The 10,509-nt window shown below is 44.9% G+C and overlaps 1 protein-coding gene across 1 annotated transcript in view; it reads right to left on the bottom strand.

Moving 5' to 3' along the window:
* SCML2 (Scm polycomb group protein like 2) overlaps positions 1-10,509 on the bottom strand; it is a 2,608,432-nt gene that overhangs the window by 1,010,165 nt on the left and 1,587,758 nt on the right. The gene's annotated exons all lie outside the window — the stretch shown is intronic.

A 10,509-nucleotide genomic window follows, 5' to 3' on the forward strand; every position in this document is an offset into this window, starting at 1 on the left:
CATCAGGACGTCAGGGTACAAATGCGCATGACCGACGTCATATCCTCAGTCTTTTCTTGCCCCAGATGTCAGAAGACCCTAAACATAAAGGTCAAAACCAAAAGACAGCAAACAAACAACCAACCACCCCTGCACTAGTTATTTGTACAATATATACAATATACACAATATTTACAACCCAACCCACACAACCACCTCTAACTACAGAGGGAAGGAGGGAGGTATTGGACTGCAGCAATGTGGATCTTCGAACATCTACATTTATGGTAGGTACAAAACTGTACTATGTTCTTCATCTCACATTGCTGCAGTCCTTACACTTGGGTAGAATCCCAAAGCAGAGGTAAGGGAGGATGGCCAAACTACAAGGAAGCAGGAGCTGCCAAAATGCCCTGCAAAACAGCAGTGGCAAAACCAGCCCTGGATTTAGAATAAAGAGGTAGGTGATAATGCCTAGAGAAAGTATGCACTGAACTCCAAGTAGCTGCCTCCAAAATATCCTTGGTTGCCACTCCCTCAAAAGGCTGTCAAGTGGCAGTAGCCCTAGTGGAATGAGGCCTAATCCCAGCTGGAATCTCCTTGCCATGATGGGAATAACAGAAAGCAATGCAAAACCCAATCCACTTAGAAATAGTTTGTTTTGACACAGGCTTGCCCTGAGAACCCAAAGCAAAAGAAACAAACAACTGCTGAGACTGCCTGAACCCTTTAGTTCTGTCCAAATAATATCGCAACTGCCTGTGTACATCTAAAGTGTGCAAAATCTTTTCCCCCTTATTTTGGGGATTTGCATAAAAAGTAGGCAAATGAATAGTTTGGTTTAAAGCCACACTAGAAACCACTTTAGGCATAAAGGAAGGATTAGTACGTAAAGATACCCTATCCTTATGGAAAATCAAGAAAGGCTCAACCGCCATAAGGGCCTGCAATTCAGAAACCCTTCTCGCAGAGGTAATGGCCAACAAAAAAGCAGTCTTCCATGATAAATATTTCAACTCAGAAGTAGCTGCAGGCTCAAAAGGTTGTAGAGTGAGTTTCTCCAACACAAAATTGAGATCCCAAGCAGGAGCTTTTCGTGGGGGTCTTATATTCTTTGCCCCTCTAAGAAATTGCTTGAACAAAGGATGAGAAAACAATGGTGGGTCACAATCATAGTGAGCCGAAATTGCTGCAGCATGAACCTTAATAGAAGAGAAAGACAAACCTTTGTTCAGTAACTCAGTAAGATATTGAAGAGCCACACTCAAATTAGGCCCAGAAACATCAAAATCTTTTGCTGCACTCCAAAATAAAAATCTCTTCCATTTATCTGCATACACTTTCCTTGTACTAGGCCTTCTAGCTTCCAAAATAACATTCAAAACTTGCTGAGGAAGTGGAGGCCCACTATGGTTCAAAACAGAATATGCCAGGCTGTTAGGTGCAGAGAGTGAAGCTTGACATTGAGCAAATGGCTGTCCTCCTGTGACAACAGGTGTGGAATCGAAGGCAAAGGCCATGGAGGCTTCCGTACTAGACTTCTCAGTAATGGGTACCAGTGCTGTCGAGGCCAATCTGGAGCTATTAAAATCATCCTTGGCTTGTCCTGTCTGACCTTTAGAAGTACCTTTGGGAGGAGAGGCAGAGGTGGAAAGGCATACACATGAAGATTGCTCCAATTGAAAGAAAGAGCATCCACTCTCCAAGCTGTGGGATGAAACCTTTTTGTGCAAAACTTTGGCAGCTGATGGTTTAGTGGAGAAGCGAACAGATCTATGTCTGGAGTTCCCCATGACACTGTCAATTTCTGAAATACACGAGGATCCAATTTCTACTCGTGGGGATCCATAATTCATCTGCTAAGGAGTTCTGTGCTCCTGGCAGAAACCTTGCCTGAAGATTGAGCTGTAAACTGAGAGCAGTCTCCCACAGAATCATTGCTTGCCTGCATAGAGGATAAGAATGCGTTCCCCCTTGCTTGTTGATGTACCACATGACAGTTGTGTTGTCTGTTAGAATCAACACCTGCCCTGGAAGAAGTAACTCCTTGAAAGCTATTAATGCAAACTGGACTGCTAACATCTCCTTCAGGTTGATATGTAGATGTTGTAGTCTGACAGGCCACTTGTCTTGTATCCACTTTCCATTTAGATGAGCTCCCCAAGCTTTGTCTGAGGCATCTGTCGTTAAAATCTGACTCGCCTCTGGCCGGGTCACAGAGTCCCTTGTTTAGGTGACATTCCTGAGCCCACCACAAAAATTCCTTTTGAATGCAAGGTATTATTTGAATGACAGTGTCCAGATCTTGGCAGTGCTGTGTCCATACATTTTTGAGATACCATTGCAGCTTCCTCATATGCAGTTTGGCATTGGGAAGCACCAGAATACAAGATGCCATGAACCCTAAGGCTTGAAGGACTGTCCTTGCAGTCAGCCCGGACTGATGAGATAGTTGATGGAAGTAAAGGGATAGACTCTTTTGTTTGTCCGGGGTTAAAAGGCCATCTGGGATGCTGTATTCAGTCTCACACCCAGAAAGCACATGTCCTGAGAGGGTACTAGACTGGACTTTATTTCGCTCACAGAATACCCCAGGCATCTTAGCACTGCTATCACATATTCCAAATGATGAAGAAGCTCTTCCCTTCCTTGAGCCAGAATCAGGCAGTCATCCAAATAAGGATAGATCTGTATTCCTTTTAGCCTGAAGAAAGCTATCACTGAGCCAGAACTTTCGTGAACACTCTGGGCGCAGTAGATAAGCCAAAGGGCAATGCAGAGAACTGATAGTGAGAAGTCCCAGCTCGAAAACGCAGATACTTCCTGCAACTTAGTCTGATAGGAACATGAAGGTAAGCCTCCTTGAGATCCAAAGTTACCATCCAATGATCTTTGCCCAGCAGAGGTAAAAGCTGCTGTAACGCCAACATTTTGAACTTGGGAATGTCCAGATAAGTGTTGAGGGTAGATAAATCCAAAATTGGTCTCCACGTGTTCCCCTTCTTTGGTACTAGGAACAGGCGAGAATAAAATCCTAGGCCCACTTCTGGCATAGGGACCGCTGTATGGCCCCTATTTGGAGTAACAGAGAAACTTGCTTGTGAGCCTCTATTCTTTGTTGAGGAGGAACGCCTGGCATGCCTTTGAAAGGAGGCAAGGTATGGAAATAAAACCTGTAACCGTGGTGTATGATATCCAATACCCATCTGTCTTGGGTAATTAAACTCCAATTTTCTTTGAAAAGTGCCAACCTTCCTCCCAAAGGTGCTGCCAGACGAGAAGGCTCTGGCAGCTGAAAAGGTAGGTCATTGGGTCTGTTTACGAAAGGACTGACCCCTGCCCTCACCGAAGACTGTGCAGGAGAACTCCCTGTTCTAGGCCTGAAAGAGCCCTGAGCTCTGCCCCTACCACGCCTAGATCTACCCCTAGACTGGGAATCATAAGAAGGATACGCCCACCCCTTAGTAGGCCAATTTCTACTAAACTTTGGAGGCTGGACCTGCAAAAATCTTTAACAGTCTGCATAGACTTAGCCTTGTCTTCCATTTTCTTTAAAACTGCCTCAACAGGAGGACCAAACAACACGCCAGATTGTAAAGGAGCATCTAAAATCCTTGTTTTAACATGTTCAGATAAATTTTGATCCCTCAGCCAGGCGTGCCTGCGAAGAACTGACCCAGTGGCAGCCACCCTAGACGAGGCCTGTACAGCATCAAAACCACATTGCAAAGAATGCTTACCCACCTGTTCAGAAACATGTACTAAATCTTGCAACTCTTTACAATCAATACCTTCTGCCAGAGCATCAACCTTAGACTTCAATTGTGAAAGGAGATAGTTTTGGTATTTCAACATGTGAAACTGGCAATTCAAAGCCCTCATAGCAAGAGTGGAAGAAGTATAAACTTTCTTTCCCCATCTATCCAAGGCCCTGGCCTCTTTGTCTGCAGGAACCGGATTCTTAACAACAGAAGCCTTAACACCTTTAGGCCCCTGGCTAACAGTTTCTGGGTCCGCCCTAGGACTCTTAAAAAGATACTTATGAACTTCAGGCACCCTGTAATACCTATCCGGTTTAACAGGAGCAGGAGGCAAAGAATCAGGATTAAGAGAAGCCTCTGTAAAAACATCTTCCACTACATCCAAAACAGGAGGTATAGCCAAAGGCCTATGCTGGGGTAAAACAAAAATTCCCTAAGCCTTTTCCTGGAATCAGAGAAGTCCTGACCTTCCCACTTAAAATGCTCCCTCATGGAATGAAGAGTTTCTGAAAAGAAAAATCCTCAGGAGGAGAAGCAGAAGGAGTAGAATCATCCACATCAGAATCAGAATAAGGAGAGTACTCCTGTAAGTCTTCAGCAAGACTCTGAAACATCTGAAGCCTGCTCAAAACTCCCTAGCTCAGGCTCCACCCTAGGTCTCTTATCAGGAGGGGGCATAGAACCCCTAATCAAAGTAATCAAATCTTCTGCCATTTTAAGCATATGCTTCTTGGGCACAGTTCCTGAAGAGCTAGGGGTAACACCAACTGAAGCTAAACCTGGCCTGCCCCTGGGAGAAGCCTTGGAAACAGAAGGAGAGGGCCTAACCACCCTAGGCAGGAGGGGAGTATAGTAACCTGAGAAGCCCCATCAGCCTGGCCTGCCTCCTGAGAGGCCACATCCTGCAATAACAAAGTCTCTCCCTGGGATCCCAAAGAAACCTCCGTGGAACCACCGCGCTCCACCGACACCTCTAAAGAACCGGCGTCCGGTACTGACGGTTCCTCTAGCCTAGGTTTAACTGCTTTGTCCTTGCGCTTCTTCGAAGAAGCGGGCGTCGGAGCATCCGACGGCATTTTATAATTGCACCGCTCAAGACTAACCTGGCACAATCTAATCTTCTCTTAATAGTGCGCTTATTGAATCTAGCACAAGAGCGACACCCAACAATGTCGTGCTCAGGCCCTAAACAAGGAATACACAAAGTATGGTAGTCTCTATGCGGTATCTGTTTCCCACAAGAAATACAATTATTCACTTTTTCTGACATCCGGTAAACCACTGAGGCAAGAAAAACTAAAATATTCCCCAACGGGTACTTAGCCAACTTTGACTCGGTCTGAAACTCCGAAATCGAACAATTTCAGAACGCCAACCGGCACTTGCAACGCTGCTTCTGCATCGGACCATGCGGCAAAAAAGACTGCGGATATGACGTCGGTCATGCGCATTTGTACCCTGACGTCCTGATGTCAGTCAAATGCGCCTTGACCGACGTCAGCCTTATACTTTGATATTCGGGCCGACCGAGGACAGCGGACTACCCAAGTGTAAGGACTGCAGCAATGTGAGATGAAGAACATCTGGAGGAGCCAAGCAGTTAACATCAGGGCTTTCAGGTCTCAGTGAGGCTGGCTGGATGGGTGAGATGAGGGTATTTCAGATAAGGCAAACACAGAAGGGAAGGGACACCAAACCTACCAGGGCCAGAAGGGAGCAATGAGAAAAACTGTTGCGGTGCACCTATTCGCTTTCAGCAGAAACTTGGTTACAAGGAAAAAATGTGGAAAAGCATACAGGAGACCTGGAGGCCAAATATGGATGAGAGCAGCCCTGGTGACTGTCCCATTGGGGGGATTAGAACAAAGTAGCTGCTGCTCGGTGTGTTCAGGTGGGAGGTGAAATGGTCACAGCACAGCTAGTCACCACTGACTGATTTGAGGGACTATTCATATAGCAGAAGAATGTATATGCTCAGTTTGTCCACCAAGACACTGGACCTCCCCAGGATGTGCACTGCCACTAGAAAGTGTTGAGAAGACATTGCCCAGTGCTACACCCTCATGGCTTTCTGGCATAACTAATACGAACAGGTTCCTCCTTGCTTCTTGATGTAGCAGACTACTGCCAATACGTCTGTCTGGATGGAAATTACACCCTTGGGTGGACAGTCCTGAAAGGCCTGCAACACTAGGACTGCCCTCATCTCCAAGACACTTGTGTGAAGACTGACTTTGGACATGGACAACATGCATTGGATTGTCTTCCCTTCGAAATGCACCTCCACCACCCAAAAAGGGAGGCATCCATAGTCACAGTGGCTGCCGGGGGTAGAAATGTGAAAGGTCGAACCCATGTGAAGAGAGGGGTGATCAGCTGCCAAAGAATGTGATTCATGCATACTGACATGAGTCACACGGGAAAATAAAGTAGGTGAGGCAACACTGACCAATGAACATAAATGGCCCACTGTAGCTCCTTCATGTAATATCTTGTCTATGGAACCAGTGCAAATCACCCCAGAAGTCAGAGGATTAGCCTTGCTGTGAGGATACGAGGAGGCGAGGACTTCACAAGCTTGAAGACAAAAAAAGAGAGAGAGAGATAGAACTCTTGATACTGGGAGTTTGGCAATTTGAAATGTGTCCATGTGGCAACCTATGGATTCTATTGTTTGCACCAATGTCAGCTGGCTTTTCTTCACATTAACTGTAATCCTTAAAAGGTGAAAGAACTGGAGCAAAGTCTCTGCACTGGATCAGAAGATCTCTGGTGGGACTGGTCAGTAGACTGTCTTCTAGATAGGGGAACAGTTGGAAACTTTGCAGTCTTGTGTAGGCTCCCACCACTGCCATGCACTTGGTGAACACCCTTTGGGCTGTGGTGAGACCAAATGGCAATGTTCTGAATTGGAAATGACTGGTCCCGACCAAAAGCAGAAAAAACCTTCTGACTTGCCTAGCTATCTTTACACGCAAGTAGGCATCTTGAAGGTCTACTGAGAACATCCAGTTGTCCTTCCTCTGAAGAGGTAGATTGGACTGAATCATGACCATATGGAGCTCTGATTTACAAACTGGGATAGGTGACTGGGGTCTCAAATCTTTTTTGGAACCAAGGGAATCCTGAACAGATTCTGGATCCTTGCTGGTGTTGTGGGACATCTTGGATGACTTGTTCTTCCAGTAGCGTGGATATTTTTTCTGCTGCCAAACTCCTCTGAATGGGTGGAACACTGGGAATATTCTATTTTCCTGTTGGAAAGCAAAGGGAATAATATAGCCTCTGGTGATGACTAGCCAGGATTGAGGGTACAGAGACAGGTGCCCCCAAATGCCTCCGGAGTGAGGCAATCGAGATACCATTCAGTTGCACTGGAAGGGGTTCTCAGAAAAGGGAGCTTGAAACCCTTGATTCTGTGGTCAAACTCTGTCCCTCGGGCAACTTCTACTGAAATTATTCCCCTCCTCTAACTCAGGGGCTCTATAACCAAAACGGTCCTGGGCAAAATTCTGGGACTTTTGAAGTCAGAGCTTCTTTCTGCCCTTCTGGTTCTCTGGAAAGGATCCAGGGGGGGGGGGGGAGATGGGTGGAAAAGTATATGCCCATGTCAGAGTTTTGACATCCTGCTTGCTTTTGGTTAATATCTTTTACCTTGGGTCCAAATAGTGTTGAACTATCCAAGAGGGCCTTGATGACGCATGTCTTGAAGATGTCCACAAACTCTCAGAGATGCATCCAGGTATGCCGACAAATGGCAACATCTGTGCCTGCCGCTCTCAAAATGCAATTTACCACACTGGAAAGTAGGCACATAGACACAGTTGACATGGATTGTAGGGTAGATAGCTACAAATTTGCAGTTTTTTGCTAGTCTGCAGTCAAATTATCCGAGAGGGATTTGGAAAATTCCCTAGTCAAAGCCCTCTAAAATTGAGTCACGTGAGTCAGGCAGCTCAGTGGGCAAAGAGCAAATGTTGCTGAAGCATAAAGTCCACTTTCCAAATCTGTCCAATGCCTTGAATTCCCTGAGGGGGACGGACAGAGGTGGTCTCCTTGGAATGCTCCTTCTTAGTAGCTGCCTTTATCACGACTGGATCTACAGAGGTGTCACTTGCTCCGATATGGCTTGTTTCAAGGGGAGACAGGTTTTTCTAAGGATCAGCTCCACCACGTCAGGTTCCTCCCAAGCCCACTGACAGACCAAATCAATGAGCTCATAAGCAGGCTGCATCATGCAGGCAGTAGATAATCCAGTCCTAAAGGCTTTCAGAAACCCTGACTCCTTTTGGGAGGGGGCCTTTGGGGGACCAACACCATCTCTGTTTCAATATCAGGATCTCTCCAAAAGAAACATCTTCCAGCCTTTGAAAGTTGGTATCTTCAGTGAGTGACTCTCGAGATGAGTCTATACACCTCCTTTTGCAAGAACACTTCCTGTGACTTTCTTCAGCAGTTGTCTCCGTAAAAGGCTTGGAATTGGAATGAGAGCTCACCAAGTGAGGACCCTCGAGGCTAACTGAGGTTGGCTGCCTCTGACGGTTAGGAGGTATGGAAAGCACTAAAGAATCCAGAGGGAGCTGATATGGTGCAGTGTGTTTGTGTGTGTGTGCGAGAGAGACCCTCCACTTGGAGTTGGAGAGGACACTTTCAAAGGCCTCAAACACTAAATCCAAGAGGGGTAACGAGAATGACCTTAAGAAACATTCCATACCGAACTACGAAGATGGCAATGGAGCCAAACTATCTAAGGCCAAAGCATCTAAAGGTAGAGATAGCTCCAATAACCTTGCAGTTGAACTCAATTCCCATACCTTGGTCTTGACCCCTCGACTCAAAAACCCTTTGCTATCCAAATGTGCTGGAGTCAAAAAGAGTGTAAAATAAATTTTTGGGAGTTGAACCAAAAGCTGCTCTATGTTCCAACAAGGTTATCTCATGGGCAACACTTGGAACTGTAAACACTGGATCCAAGGTTGGACCGAAGGAGGAGTTACCAAAAATGGAGCTGACTGGATCAGACCCAATGACCCTGGTGGGGGTGGCACTAGAAGGACCCCTATCTGAATCCATGTCCAAAGAAATTTTCTCATCATCCTACCAATATCAGCTTCACAAATGTTTTTTGATGATTGAAAGGACCTGTATGAAGATGCCATGGAAGGCTGTCTATGAAATAGTATTGGCCTTTCCTGGAGTACAGAAGAGTGTAGCCAAGGACTTGCTGGCTCTGAGGAAAAACAACATGTGGGGGATGGAGTTCAGATCTAAACTTGCTCATGTCCTCAAGCCAAATCCAAAAGCCTACAGTTTTTCGGTGCTGAGCCCAACAGAGGGTGTCAAATCTGGAGACCTCTTTCTAGGTTGTTTCTTGTGCTTCTCTTTTTCTCACTTTCCCTACCCTTAGCAGGTTTAACTTTGCTCGGCTTCATGGTAGAGGAAGAAGCTGACATGGAAGCCAAAGGGGTCAAGTTTCCTGCTTGGACAAGGAGAAGATCCTTGAGTACCAGCTTACTCCTTCAGTCAACGAGAACACTAGCTTTGAAGGAAAAGCAAAACTCGCATACTATGTTGAAGCAGTCTGCTCTCAAACAGTAGACACACACAGTTTGTGTGGATCTTGGGGAGGAATATTGTGCCAACAAGTACTACATGTCGAAGCCACAGGACTTGTCAGACATTCTAGAAGACAAATGCACAACCATAGTGCCCAACAAATAGCACCCATATTGTCCTCTCAGAAAAATACAACAAATATCCAACAACACTAAGCAGTATATATATATATATATATATATATATATATATATATATATATATATATATATATATCTACGAAGGGGGAATTACAGGTAGGAGAATAGCCTGAACTCTGGAACTAAAAGTTGGAAAAAAGGTGCTGAGGTCAGGTCGGATCAGATCCAATAACCCATATGCTGAGTCAGACAGAAAAGACAACATTTGATCACATATTTAAAAAACAGAGTGCCAAAGATAATAGAAAATATAAACACATTATCAAAGAGACCGTGTAAAATTTGTATACTTTAATGAATGAACTGTATTGGGGGGATTCAGAAAATTGTGTGAAGGGGTAAATCAGACCTAAAAATAGGAATATGGCTCCAAAAATAGGAACATTATGTTCATAGACAAATCTGGCCTGAAGATAGAAACATTCCACCAAAATAAGGACAGTTGAGTGGTCTGCATAGATGGGTGTGCAGTGAATACAGTGAACACTATCATGCCAGAAACGGTAGCTGCACCTGTGCTAGAGGCACAGAAGGATAACATTCTGACTAAGGCCCAGGTGAAAAAATACCAGAAAAAAACACCCAAAAGAGCAGAAACTCAAAACTAGTGAAATAAAAATAAAAAAAACACCACCAAACTCATACAGAGCAGCAACACTTGACAAACTTTATTGCAGAAAAAGACTAAGCGCTTTCACCCTGTGACTCCCAGGGCTTTATCAGAGTAACTGTTAAAATTCAAATGCAAACTTAAATAAACTTAACACAGTCACATGATCAATGCAATAGGGAAATGAATAAATACTTATTTAAAAAGACAGTACATCAGCATGAGCAAAGTGCTGTACTGGTACAGGTTTTGTACAGGTTTGGTGGTGTTTTTTATTTTTATTTCACTAGTTTTACGGCCCAGGTGACCCAAATGTGATTAGCATCTTGGAAGCTTGATGGTGCAGTTACACAAGATGGGTGTACCAGTTCTGAGGAAGACTGCACACTAGTGGCACACCTAT

This window comes from Protopterus annectens, chromosome 5.part1, assembly GCF_019279795.1.
Source record: "Protopterus annectens isolate FY-2018-M chromosome 5.part1, PAN1.0, whole genome shotgun sequence".
NCBI lineage: Eukaryota > Metazoa > Chordata > Ceratodontiformes > Protopteridae > Protopterus > Protopterus annectens.